Raw genomic sequence first — 14,258 nt, 5'->3', positions numbered from 1 at the left:
CCTATGCATAGAAGATTGGCCAGCCTGGGCAGTGTGACTCCCAGTACACTGGGCTCTGGTGATTATTGTTCTGTTCACACTGTCGATATAAAGTACCTGACATTGTTCAGGTACTCTGTCAGGGGCTTAGATCCAGAACATGGCTCTGTGGATTTCACTTTAAGCTTTTATAATTCTGAATTTCACATTTCCAAAATTATTTCAATACTACGGGAAAGCTCACCGGAAGTTAATTCAGTCGCAGAAGCTCTCACTTTTCTTGTACATATTGTGTTGATATAGGCAGTCCTGCACCAACACAATATATACAGATTTTAAGAACTAAGACCTGTATTTGAGTAGGGTGCTGAAAAAGTACTTCTCTTCCAGTGGTCAGGCACTGGAACAGCCTGCCCAGGGGGGTGGTTGAGTCACCGTCCATAGAGGTGTTTAAGAAACGTCTAGATGTGGCACTTCAGGGCATGCTCTGGTGGCAGAGATTGTAGGTTGTTTGGTTGGACTCGATGATCTCAAAGGTCCTTTCCAACCATGAAGATTCTGTGATTCTGTGATTCTATGATTCAGAGGTCTGTCCGGAGCCGAAAGAGATGTCAGTCTTAATAACAGGGTTGTGTTTGTGTTTGTTGGGTAGGTAGAAGGAAAAGAGGAGGTACTTTTCCCATTCAGCGTTTATCGATGCCAAGTAGTTCTGCAAAAAGATGGCAGGGCACCCTTCCCACTGTCCAGGCAAATTCTAACCCCCGTGACTGCAGAGCTCAGTGGCTGCAGCATGCTGTTGTGGTAGACACTTGATTCCTGAACACAGGCAGCAGCAAATGAGATGGGGACTGTGCGTGTCATAAAAAAGCTGGCACATAACAAGATACGCAGCATTTGAACACTCTTCCAGCCTCTCAGTGACTCACGCTGCCGTAGCACCACCACCTGTCACGAGGTTCTTCCTCGGTTGGTATCAGCTGGGCAGCCCTTACGGGAAAGAGGCTGGAAAATGCTTAAAAGAGATGCAGTGTATAACTTTCCTAACCTGAAAGGAAAGTTGGTGGACAGAGGAAGCACGTAGATGAGACAGTGGACACGGTGGGGTTGGCAGTGGCAGAACAGACACCTAGATGGGCTTTGTCGCTGGGTATAGTAGTGAGCATGATGGAAACAGCTTCACATGCTGAAGGTGTGAAACCAAAGAGCCAAGGTGAGCAAAAGACTACTCATGGCTGTAGGGAACAGCTTGGTGTGGACAGCTGAGGACAGGTGCAGGAGTGCAGAATCTGAAGGGAGAGGGAGATGCAAAATTAGACCCACTTTGCACCACCAGTAATGGTACATGTACCGGTGAGCTATTTCGAGGGTAGCAGGTCCCCATCTTAACAAAAATCCTGCCTTACAATCCCCTTCAGGAACACAGTCTTTATTGTAAGTGCTTCCCACTTCCTTTATCTTCTGAGTCATAAACTCCTCTGAGGCTAATGAGGGAGACGGTGGTATTATTTTCTCTGAATGCGGTATGTACCTACATTTTCTAGCTTGATATCGTTCCACCTGACTACAGAGAATTAAATCAAAGAGGCTGCTAGGGAAAAACCAAGCTAGAAACAAAACAATGACAGAGATGAGCTATCTCCAGAGAAATGCCAAGCGACAGGGGAGAAGGCAGGGAGCTATTAACTGTGAGACAGGCACCTGCTTGTCTCCAGTCAGGCTAACAGGTGTATTTTCCCTGACCAAAGCCTCAGAGAAAAAGAAAATTAAATTGTTTAGAAAATAAATAAATCCCTGGCTAAAGAAGGGTGGTGTAGGGAGTATTTAATTGTAAAAAAAAAAAAAATATGCTGCAGGGAGGCAGTGAAAGGAAAGTAGGGGAAACAGCAACTGCCTGTATCTCCCAGGCTAGGAAAGGGGTGTCCACTCCAAAAAAAAAAAAGTTAACAAAACTCACAGGAATAAGCAAGATTCAGAAATAGGTCTTCTGCTGTTTTATCTCCCTTGTCAGAATGCTGTGTACTCTGCAATGAATAAATAATGCTCTGTTTTGAAGAAGCGGCCTTGCAGGTGCCAAATACAGCTGGATTTGCTGCTTTTTCACAGGTGAAAAACAGAGGGCTGTAGCCCAGTGATCTAGTCTAGGGACTCTGCGAGTATATCTACAGAGGGGCTGTGAAACCTCTCGCTGGCAGGATGCATTTGGGAGAGACGAAAAGGACCTACCATATAGCTGACTATTATAGTGATAGCCATAGTCTGGACTGATGGAAGTTGTACTCTTTTGCTTCTCTCAGATTCTGTCGTGGACCTGTGAGAAATAGATGCCACATATGCTGGGTGCAATGGGCTCTTCTAAGCTTTTGTAACAGTGCAAATTGCAGAGAGGCGTGAGAGTATCACAAAACCAGAGAAGCAGCAAAAATAATGGCTCAGTATCCCACCTGCTTCGGAAATAACTGAAGAACTCATCCTGGAGATGTACAGAGATTTGGGGCCCTGGAAGATGAAAGGTATTTTAATAAGAGTTCATTAGGGCTGTCAACATTCATTGGCCTGATAAGCACTTCCACTTCTAAATAACTATCGAAATTCACTGTGAATCAGGAATAACCAAAAGTGACTGCTGACTTAGTTCCATCTGTAGCCTAGAAGATACATATACATCATAGGGGCCATTTCTACGCTTACATATTGGAAGCCTCAGCAATGAAATGATGATTAAAGGCAGACAATAGTAACATATGATTCTAAAAGACATTCTCACTACGGAAAAAACAAGGTGTTTCAGAAGGATGACAAGCTGAAGCTTCTTCTGCTACAATCCATCATACTTATTCTGTGACTAGAGAATATTCATACTACATTGATTCTCAACTTGGCAGGTCACATAAACTCTGAATTCTCTTCTAAAAAAAAATAATATATATATACACATATATAAAATGACTATACACAAACACACACACAACTTAACTGTATAGTTTTCCTTTCCCCATTTAATTGTTGCATTATTGAGCCATATTGACTTCTATCTCTTCTAAGTGTGTATCATACAAGTAACTTACAATTTACTCTGCGTTATTAATTCCCTCTGGCAAGTTGAAATTTTAAATAAAATGGCCTAGAATATATGATCATGATGAATTGAAACAAATTAGATGTATTACTCCATGTAGGAGGCAGTATTGACCTATTCTAAAATGCATTATTGGACCAATTTTAAACCAGAAGAATCACAGCAATTGATTAGCAGCTGTTGGAATGCATCTTACATCAATACGTAAGTGTATTTTCGACAGTTTTCAGTGTGCTGTTACAAAAACTCATCTGCAGCCTAAATTTTGCTCCTTCCTCTTTCATCTAGCTTTAATATGTTTATTTTCTGATACTGAGGTGCAAAGGGGCAAATCCTCTGGATCCTACTCTCAGTGCTACTGGTTTAAATCACTTAGAAGGAAATGGGATTATTCAGGATTCACACTGGCTAATCAAGAGACGGCGATCATCCTTTGTGCTTCCTTTAAGAAGGAACTCTTCTATATTGGATAAGATTCCCTTGCAGTGATATACTTTAGACATAACTTTAAAAAGTCAAGCAAAAAGCAGGAGGAAACGAGCTTTTTCTCACTGCTCAGCTACATCTGCTCTGCAGTCTGTACTATTTGTGGGACTACTCACATTAACAAGCAACTCTTTGAAAATCTTCAGGCCACAAAGGTACTCCAAAAGGAACAAATAATGGAAATCAATATTTGAGAGAGATTATTTTTTTTCCCAGTATCAGGAATAAATGCATTTAGAATATTCTTTGTTGAAACGGAAGGTAACAACAACAACAATCACTGTTCATTAATCTCTTTATGCAGTTGAACTAATGGCCCTTTATATGTACTTACAGTCTCTAATAAATACACAATAATTTCTGTCGCTTTCTATATAATTTCTATCAGCTAAAGAGCAAAGATTGCTCTGCTCATCAGGGTAAAATAGAAATAAATTCTTTGGTTAAAGATTAAAAAGCCTCTGTACTAGAACAGCATGAATAAAGGCATAACACTTAAATACACTAGATTCGATTTTATTTCACAGCTTTTTACGTACAAATAAAACCTGTGTGTGTGCACATACTCATTTTAAATATGCAATAAAAGGCATTTTTCACCTAGTATGAATTGTATTTGTCATTTGGTACAAAGCCCCTTTCAGAGAAATTGTTGATTTTTCGCAGAGGCCCCTATACTTCTCATTCCTTTTGTATTATTTCAATCAGCAATGGATATACATCTTTGTTAGCCTAATTTGGGGGCCTACAGAGCAAGAAGAAGGAAAGCACAAAGGAACACACTTGACATATTGGTCTATTTGCTACCTCTTTTAAGCTCAATGCATACTAATGAAAGTGATCCAAACTATTCTTCTCCACTCCTCACTTAACAAGCATAATAATAAATGAATATTTAAACTAGCTGCAAATATATTAAGTGGAAACAAATAGGTTTCATTTGTAACAAGTGCATACAGGTTAATTAACAAGAAGGAGCTTTTGTGTTGAAACAAGGCTCCCTGATGCTGTACATGCAGGTGCCGTTAAGGGCCAATTGAGCTCTATAGGATAATTATGAAGTACCATTGTGCTCTACCGTTTGTTAACAAAGTGCTGCCTGCAATTTGCCTAAACCTATAAACCATCATCTGTGATCCTCAGCAGCAATTAAGTGACAAACATCTTCTCATCGGAGACTTGGGAAAACAAAAGAGACATGATAGCATTTAAGGAGCCAGATGGATATTTCAGAACGTCAACCCTGACAGCCTCCCCTTTTCACAACAAAATATAAACCAGGAGCCTGCTCGGTACCATGCTGAGGGGGAGAGGGGAGAAGTCACATCCAAATTATTAAGAGGAGGGCAGCGTTAATAATCATAGGAATGCTCATTTGAACAGCTCTTAGTGGGAAAGCCTTGGAGGAGCAAACAAGAGAAAGATAAAACCCTTTCCCTGCTCCAAACAGCTGTAGCTCTGTTGAGGCCGGGTTGTGGGGATTTTTTTCCTTTTAATTCTCCCTTTTAATGTCTTATCTTTATGGAAGATGAGTTTCTTCCTGTGAATAGAAGTGTAAAAATGCTTTTTTTCTAAGAAGAGGACAAACCAACAGACAGAATTTTCTCCAGGGCATAAGTTACTAATTAGTTCTGCAAAAATAGCCTATATTAGGAAAAATGATAGATCAGCACAAAGAGGCATTTTAAAACAAGAGATCTACTCCTACTGTAAAATAATTGATCTAGAAGTTTTGAGGATGTAATCTTTAAAACGCTTCTGTAAGCTCAGCAATAATTCCAGAAGCTATAAACTTTATAAAGGCTTAGTTGAATTAGTTCAATTAATTGCCTGGTTGGGAGACCCTCCAAAACTTGTAGAAGCTCTTGTTTTCATAGATAAGGATCTTCTGGGCATTTTGTTGCCTACATTAAATGATGTTGTCTAGCTGATCTGTGTAATTGGTAGAGCTAAAAGGCTATTCAGTCACATGAAAAAAAAATAATTATAAATGTATGAGTTTCACTAGCTAGTCTACATTTTTTTTCCCCTATTGCCAAAACAACAGCATTTACAAATGTTTTCAGTAACCATTTTGAAGCTACAGCTGAGTGTGTTTTAATATACCATCAGGTCAACAGCTCTCTTGAAAGAAAAAATCAACCCAGGGCCAAACAGTCAGACAGGCCTAATTAAGTACTTGAGGAGTAGGAGAAGCGCTCAGATAACTACAGCTGACTTGACCCTTTTCTTTGTACTTCAGTGGGTTCCTGTATACCTTTGCCACTTTCCTCTGGATTTATGTTTTTATGAATTATTTAAAAACGGCAACTTCAGATCTACAATTAGTTTTCAAGGAAACAGATGTGAGAAAATAATCACAACTTAAACAGCTTAAAAATGGCTCTGATCTTGACAGAATGCAAAATGCCAGGTTTCCAGGCCCGCGGAATTCATCACTTGGCAAAAGTGTCATTAATCCCTGCGTGCTTTCTGGCCTTTCCTTACGGTGCTCTGTCAAATACCATGGATCACCCGGAAATCTAAAAATCATGACTGAGCTTTTTTTTTTCTTTAACATGAAAAAAAAAAGTTAACCTTTTCAGTTTTAAGAAAAAAAATCTGAGATAAACCAAAGATAATCCATGTAGGCATGCTTTGCCTTTGTATAGCATTGCACCATGTTAGCTCGCTTTTGGTGGAAAACTGAGGATAAAGTATTTGGTCATGCTCGGGGTTTTCTATTTGTTTTTCTATTTCTATTTTCTATTTTTTTAACTGTAACAAATACAAGACTGACTAAATCTAGAATACTGGGTTCTTTTGCCACCTCCAGTGGCATCCCCAATGACCCAAGGTTCGTGCGTTGATTCCTCCTTTCCCCCCTGAAAATTTTCTCCATTATCTTAGGAGAAGTCCTGCATGATGACCAAAGGTGCATCCTGTAGCTTTTTTTTAGGCAGATTGATGAAGGCCTGCTCCTGGCGTCATGAATGTTACTGGATAGCCTTCTCTCAGTTCCAGTAACCATACACCACTTTCTAACTCACTTTGCGTAGTAAGTTTCGTTTAGGGACCTTTTGATTTCAAAGCACGTATAGAGAAAAAAGCCAAGCCCACATACCAATGTGCCAGTGGAAATGAAAGTTGGAGTCACAGGCACCACCCTGAGAGGTACACAATGACTGAAGCTGTGCAACCTGGGGACAGCAGAAACAAAATTCTTGAAAAAATTCATTTAATCTGTTTTGCTCCTTCCTTTTGGGCATACCAGGACTTCACTGCTATTTTGAAGATGCAGTTAGGTTTAATTTTGCCATTAAAATACTGGATGAAAGAACATGAGGTTAAGTAAACACATCTGATCTAATTATTCACCTTGCACTAAATGGCAGTACTTACACACTGTGGTGAGCAGAATTGACACTTCATATCCCTGTATTTATCTTTTACTCTTTACATTTCATTCTGATCATGTGTTCTTAAAAATGGGCGTGTTATGATTCTTGATACTGATGAGTTCAGGATGACTATAGACCTCTCAAGCATTTGTTGGATCTCAGGTAGCTGGAAATAAAACACTTCAGGGCAAGACTGCAGAACCTGATCCTGTATTCAAAAATCATAACGGAAGTGTATTCACTGGGAAGTTCTGACTTTTGTTATGATTCTTCATCTTAAATGATCTTGGAGACTATCTCTTCTTCCAAGCAAATTCTAGGAGGATCTTCAAGTGATCTGGCTTTGTATCAATACAAGGCTGAGCTCTAAATAACATTTAGGATTGCACACACCTATGCTACAATCTCCAGTTACCTCAGCAGACCTCTTTACCTTGGCTAAGGACACACAAAAATGCGTAACACTGGATTACCATCAATCATATGCAATCGTCTTTGTTATCAAACTATTTACAATTTAGTATCTTCTCTACTGGATTCACTTTTTTCCTGAGCAGGAAATACCTTTATATGTGCAAATTTCACCTAAATGATGATAAAAGCTAGAATTATCTCTTCATTGATGTATTTTCTGGAACAATGGCTGAAAGAGTCATTCATGACTATGTGATTCAGTGAGAACAATTTTAAAAGTCTAATGAAAGTGATAAATGTGTTATTTAAACATCTTTTCAGTATTTAGTTTGCTACTCTACTCAAATAATTCATTAATTGCCATTTATGCAAATTCCATTCTGTACTTACAGGATTTTTTTCCCACTGAAAAGAAATTTTAAAAATACCTACTATTATTTTTTTTTATTCTCCACTGGCTAGACCTTTTAGAATATTATGTCCTGTTAATTTATAAACACATGGATTGTCACAGCCTATATAAAATAACTTTCAAACACTGTGAAAGAAAAATACTGCTTACAACTAGAGGCTTTTAACCTAATTAGCATAACTGAGCATAAAAAAATAATCAGAGACTATAACGTGAAAAATAATTGAAAACAATGGCTATGTTTCACAATCGTACAACTCAGACCAATGGTTTGTCTTACATTATTAAGGTCCGAAGAAGAAGGATGGTAAATAAATGGGAAATAAGTACTGTAAAGATGTGTTTTGGGAACTTACGTTGAGAGTATGCAACCTAAATTACCCAAGTGGATTTAAATATTTGAGTTTTATTTAGATCTCCTGCCTGTATTGGCTAGGAGGAGAGTTAATAACAATCCATTCATGCAGCCCTTACCCATAAGAGTAAGGGCTGAAGGCAGCAGTTCTAGAAAGCGATGTGGAAGTCAATTAGTGGTAACACACATAGGTACAGTGTTTCCCTGGGGGGTCCTAACTTGTCTCAAAAAGCAGTGATGATAGCGGAAAAGGTGATCAAGACCAACAGAGGAACTTTTTTAAACTGACTGGTTGATACAAGCGTAAGAATAGGTAGTATTTGAGGGGTCTGGCAGCATGGAAAAAAGGAAATAAGGAGAAAGGAAGATCCATAGGGCTTTCTGTTGTAGGTCTGACCTGGCTCCTATTTGAAAGGACGCATAAAGAATCTCTCCTGTCATCCAATCCACCAGACTGAAATAGGAAGAAGGAGTATTTGACCCTAAGAAGTTTTCCAAATAATTCAGCCTTACAATTTCTGTTTTGGGAAGGAAATCTGTACCACAGTCTACTGTGTCTTACAGTTACTTAGCAGAACACATAATTCAAACTAATGCGATTTTGAAAAATAATTTGCCTTGGCAAAAAAATGCATTTATTTCCAGGAAAAAATGCATCATCTGTTCTTTCCTGCTATTTCTACCAAACAATACTTACTAGTTGGCTTAGACAATAGTTATGGAAGACTTGGCAGCTAAGATGGAATTTACCCAATTTGGAATTCCAGGAGAATTGTGTATTTTACAGTTGTCCAGCGATTAGTGGAGCAGGATTGCCATGTTATGTGGTCATAGCTTCCAGTTTAGTCAACTTGAATACAAGAAACAAATGCTATGCCCACCTTCAGCTCAGCAAGCAGTCCCAAACTTAAGAATTTAATGGAAATTAGCAATATAACAGCGTAACTAAAAAATAAAAATAAAAAAAAAAAAATCCTATTTGTCCCTCCTGAAAAATACAGTGCCTTATATTGTACTATCCTCTATGTTGCAATGATAGAAGGCATTTGGTTGGAAGCAGTCACTAAGGGACATTTATGAGAAGGAAAACGGAAAGACTTGCACCTGTGGCAAGTCTTTTCATGCCTGCAAAGCAAGTTTTGCATGAACTGTTGATGAATGGATCGCCCCACAAATAGAAGCTGTCATCTGTGTGACGACCAGAAGGTGGCATAATCTCTACATTGATTGAGGCCTGTCAGCTCCGCCGCCGAGCACACACAAAAAAGGCAGCTTTATCTGCGAGGGAAGATGTTACGGGTGTTCTCGGGTTACAGACGACCAGACCTGCCGTTCCTGACGGTCACAGTTCGGGCTTTTTAGCTCGTTCCTTCTTACATCGCCATGAAAGTCACTTGGCTTTATGCAGCTTTAGCAACACCAGATATTCAGGTTGCGGTATTAATGCTTGAATACATTGTGTTATTTTTTTTCCTTAGTTTCTGGTACTTAGGTTATCGATTCTTTTTTTCTTTTTTTTTTTTTTTTTTTTTTCTCCCCGTGGAAAATAATCAATATTCTCTTTCATTGCTAACTGAGTCATGCTGTCTTTTAGTCATTGCGGACCTGATCCTGGACCTCTGAAGTCAGTGGAAACTTTGCGTAACTGTCCTCTAAGTAGTTAGATGCAGCCTTAGAGCCACTTGCTTTCAATTTATTCCACTTTGCATGCTTGAAATATGGGGATATTTTCTGAGGGAGCAGCCATGCTATCTGTTGTGTGTAGACTATGTAATCCTCTTAAAATAAGGGGTCACTCTTCAGGGTAACACAGCTGTGACCTTTCTCATGTCTCAAGTATTCACAGAAAATTTCAGGACTATTTCACAAAACTCACCATCAGTTGCATTCGCCTGTTTCCCCGATCTCTTCCTGCACTGACTGGGATGTAAGAATACATTCATAGCACTTTCTTCACTTATCTTTGGAAGTTTTGCATGAAGGGTGCTATTTAAAAATAAATCGAGTTGACAGCTCAATGGCCCAATCTATTTCCTATGGAAATAGAGATCTTTTAATTTACTGTTAAATCGCCTTTCAATGAAATATTGGATTACGGCAATGTAAGAGAGGCTTAGTGCAGGGAATGACTACTTCATTTTGTCTGTCAATTTGATTTCTGTAACTCCACTTCTGTGATTTGATCAGCATGCGTGCTTTACTACAGCGCTTCAAAAAGGAATGAGAATGCAACATTATAACGCAATTACAGAGTTAATCTGCAACACGGGGGAGTTTGGATCGTTCCTCTAGATTTTTCTATTTTTATTTTTTTTTTAAATCCATTAAAAGAGTTAGGGAGATGCCTCTTTGAGTTTCAGCATTTTCATTTTCAGAAATTATCACATCCTCAGCTCAACAAGAGAAGCTCCTGTGTCTCTCATCAGCACTTACGCTTTCTGCCCCGGCCTTTGGCACAGCCCATGGCTGCCTGAAAGCAGGCAGAGAGTCTCATGCACACGGGGACGGAGGAGAGGCAGTGCAAGGGGTGAAGCTCAAGGGTCCAGTGTTGCTCTGCAGCCTCCCTGGCTTCAGTAAGACCTGCATAGGTGCTTTTGGAGGATTTCCCTACACAGAGTTCAGCACAGAGCCAAGACTTGGACTGAAATGGCTTCAAACATTGGAAAAAAAGTTGTGATCAGCTATTACTGTCCATTGCAGTGGGAGAAAGTTATTGAAGAGGATTTAGAGGAACATCTACTTTGCTTTTTCTCTATTCAGCTCACAGGTAGCAGAGGCAGTGGTCACCAGGATTGCTTTTCGTTATCTGGACAGACTAGACACGGACCTGACGCTCCGCTGTCACAGACGCTAACCAAGCAAAGAGTACTTGGAAGGTTTCATACTGGAAATCTGAATGACATTTCACCAGTTCTTGAGCTGCCCTGAATCTTTCAGTTTTATTTAGAAACATGGGATGCAAAAGTCTCTTCTTCATAAAACAAACAAACAGACAACCACAGATCATTTAATAGGTGTTTCTAAAAATTTCTAGCATGACTTTCTTTCCTGCAGTTGTTTGTGAAAAGGGGCTGGGGGTGAGGGAGGGGGAAGCAAATGAATTACAGTTTCCAACAGCATTTTTTCATGTTGTTGAACTAAAAAACCACATGGCTTAATTTTAAATTTGAATGTTGTCATTTTAGTTAATATATCCATCAAAACAGCTGGCAATTACATATATGTTCTAATTTAACCAACTCTGCTAATAGGATGGTATGTTGAAAGATAGGAAAAATCTACTTCTAGTCTTCAGATAGCAATTAGCAAGATTAATAAAACTTAACTTTGGAAAGAAAACCAGGTGAAAACACAGGTGATTTAAAACACAGGTATTTAAAAATGAACTAAGAAAATGTGTTCTACACGCTTATTTTCACAGCTACTGGACCTATTAGAGATGTAAAAAAGAAAAAGTTACATATAATTTGATCATAAATATGCAAAAGTCAGTCTAAATTTTTTGTTTTGAAACCGTAATGCCTGCCATATAAGCCCTTTAGGAAAAAAAGCACAAGAGCTTCTAGATAATGTAATAGCTCAAGTGAGTTATGCACTTGTAGACCTTTGTCTGGTTCCTTCAATTTGGCAAAATCTTACACTTAGACTTTGTAAAGTTTCTTTTTCTCTCTACAGCCTGTTGAGAGGGACTGTTTAAAAGTATGAGGCACTAAGTCAGATATGCAGAAGCCCTTTATCTTCAGCTCTGCTTGGCTTAATTGGAGTAAAGCACCATTTTTTTCCCTATAATCCCTCAAGCAACTCCATGTGGAAAACATCTCTTGTGCTTTGTGAATAAATCTTGGGGGTTCAAACTGTGAAGTGAAAGCAATTGGACATTTTTTATTTAAAAAAAAAAAAAAGAGAAAAAAAAAGGTAAGAAACCAGATTAACTAAATGAAGCTGAGGAATGAACTGAACTGAGTCTTTCCTGTCTCTGTCCCTTGGAAAATTCAGGTTCCTTCTCTCCCTTTTTGTTTAATACAAAATTCAAACTGCTGCTGAGAAACCCCGTCATTGAAATTATTGGACAAAAATTTCAGTGAAAAGTTTGGGCTTCAGTGAAACAGGATTTCAAAATGTTTCAATGAATAAATAACAAAACTGACAGTGTCTTGCAGTAGCATCTCCAAATTCACTACAATCTCTGTTGAAAGCACGGAAGTGTCAGCTATGCAGATGTGTAACTCTGGACTCACCGGCAAACTTCTGACTACATAGGTGCTATTTTTTTTGTAGTGCCATGAAATGAGCTAGATTTTTAACCTAATAAGATGTAAAAGTCTTTCTTCTCTCATTACCCTACTCTTTATGTTAGACCCATAACATGGGAAGGATGAAGATCTTGATAGCAGATGCAGTTTTCCTAAACATCTGATGCTAAATAAGCCAAGGAGGTATTAATTTCAAAAATTACTATTTTGCTTCTTTTTCTCTTCAGATATTTGGGCAAGATCCCCATGCATTGCAAAGTCAAACTAATTTAAGCCTCATAGACCAATAAATCCTCTTTCTGAGGCCACCTCCTCAAAATTGGCTGGCCATTTTTTCAAGCTAGAAATTGTATTTTGTATGTATGTATACACTGTGCACTTAGTGTAATCTCATAATCTCCATGTTAATTAACACAATTCAACGTAATTAAAAATAAGAACAATCGATGCAGAAAACAATTGCTCCTTGTAAATGTGTAGTTGTCGAACAACTTGCTCCTAAACATATTATCCTAACGATGAAATTATTGAGCTCTGCTGAGCCAACGAAGCATAGAATGCAACAGATGAAATCTCACACCTATGGACGAGCAAAAAAACAGCGCTCGAGAGATGTGCTTTCTCTTCTTCTTACCACCTCCTTTAAATCCAAACCTGCAGATTGTTAGGAGCATCCTTAACCAGTTGTGACCGCCGGGACAAAGGAGGCAGGTAGTCACTTGAATAACTCAGACCGAAGCCAGCCAGAAATCCCCTGCCCATGGTGCCATGGCTTAGCAAGCAGATCACCACCTGCCACAGAAGCTGGCGTTTCTGAGCAGTTTTCAAGGTTGCCCCATACCAAGTGCACTGCAGCAGTCAAATCAGGAGGAACCAAAAGCACAGACCCTCCGGGAGCGCTCATCAAGATAGGAAAGTTCCTATTATCTGGCTGCCTGGGGCAACCAAAACCCCACTTAATTACTGCCCTTCAGACAGGGTGGAGACCTGCATTTAAAAACTGTATGTGCATTGAGTGAGCAGCACATAAAGCTGAAATGGAAAACTGGCTCCCTGCCTCAGAGTTTCCAAGTACATGTCCTTGAAGAGCAGAAAACTAGCAGGGGAGGCTGCCATCCTGCCTGCTATTTTCCTAACTTTGTCTGCTCGGTGCAAACAGCCAGTCACCATTGCGACTCTGTTTCAGAAAATGGGGATATGGCTAGCCCCCCAAAAGGTGAGCCATTCATTTCCTCCTCTCCAACAACAAATCTCTGGCCTATAACGTTTTTCAACAAGGCACAATACTTCTTTTTCTCCTAAGCCGTTATAATTGTATCTCTGTGACCTGATCTCTTGGCAAAATATTCCAAGCTGGCACTAAGCAGTCTGTGCTCAGTTTAGGTAAAGGACCTATAATTTGTTGCCACTGCATATTGTGAATGAATCGGGAATGCCAAATTCTTGTCAGTAAAACGACAACATTATTTGCAAGGAGACTTAGTTTTGACTTGTACATGTGCTGTATACTCAGTAGCACCAATATTTTTTTCAACTAATAAGAAAATGCCAGTTATCAGAACGCTTTTTTATGGAGCGAATGAAAAGCTCTTCTTCTAGCACTGCTGTAACGGTCCTGAACCACGACAAACTGCCCAAACCCCAAAAAACTTGTTGGCTGCATGACCATAATTTCCCCTATTGCTGCTCCTTCATAGACGTTTGGGTTAGTCAACAAAAAAGAAAACTCAGGATGATTCTGAGATCCCTGTCATCGTATTTTCCTTCCCAACACCCTGCACATCTGTTGCAGACTGGAGAAGGTCTGGAGTTATGGGTAGAGCCATACAAGTCAATGGGTTAAGAAAAGGCCCACACACACTCAGAAAATTCTCGTCTGCCAGTGCTCTTCCTTGTTCTTTTG

The sequence above is a fragment of the Chroicocephalus ridibundus genome, chromosome 1 (assembly GCF_963924245.1).
Source record: "Chroicocephalus ridibundus chromosome 1, bChrRid1.1, whole genome shotgun sequence".
In the NCBI taxonomy this organism is placed as follows: Eukaryota; Metazoa; Chordata; class Aves; order Charadriiformes; family Laridae; genus Chroicocephalus; species Chroicocephalus ridibundus.
This window is presented reverse-complemented; position numbering follows the sequence as displayed.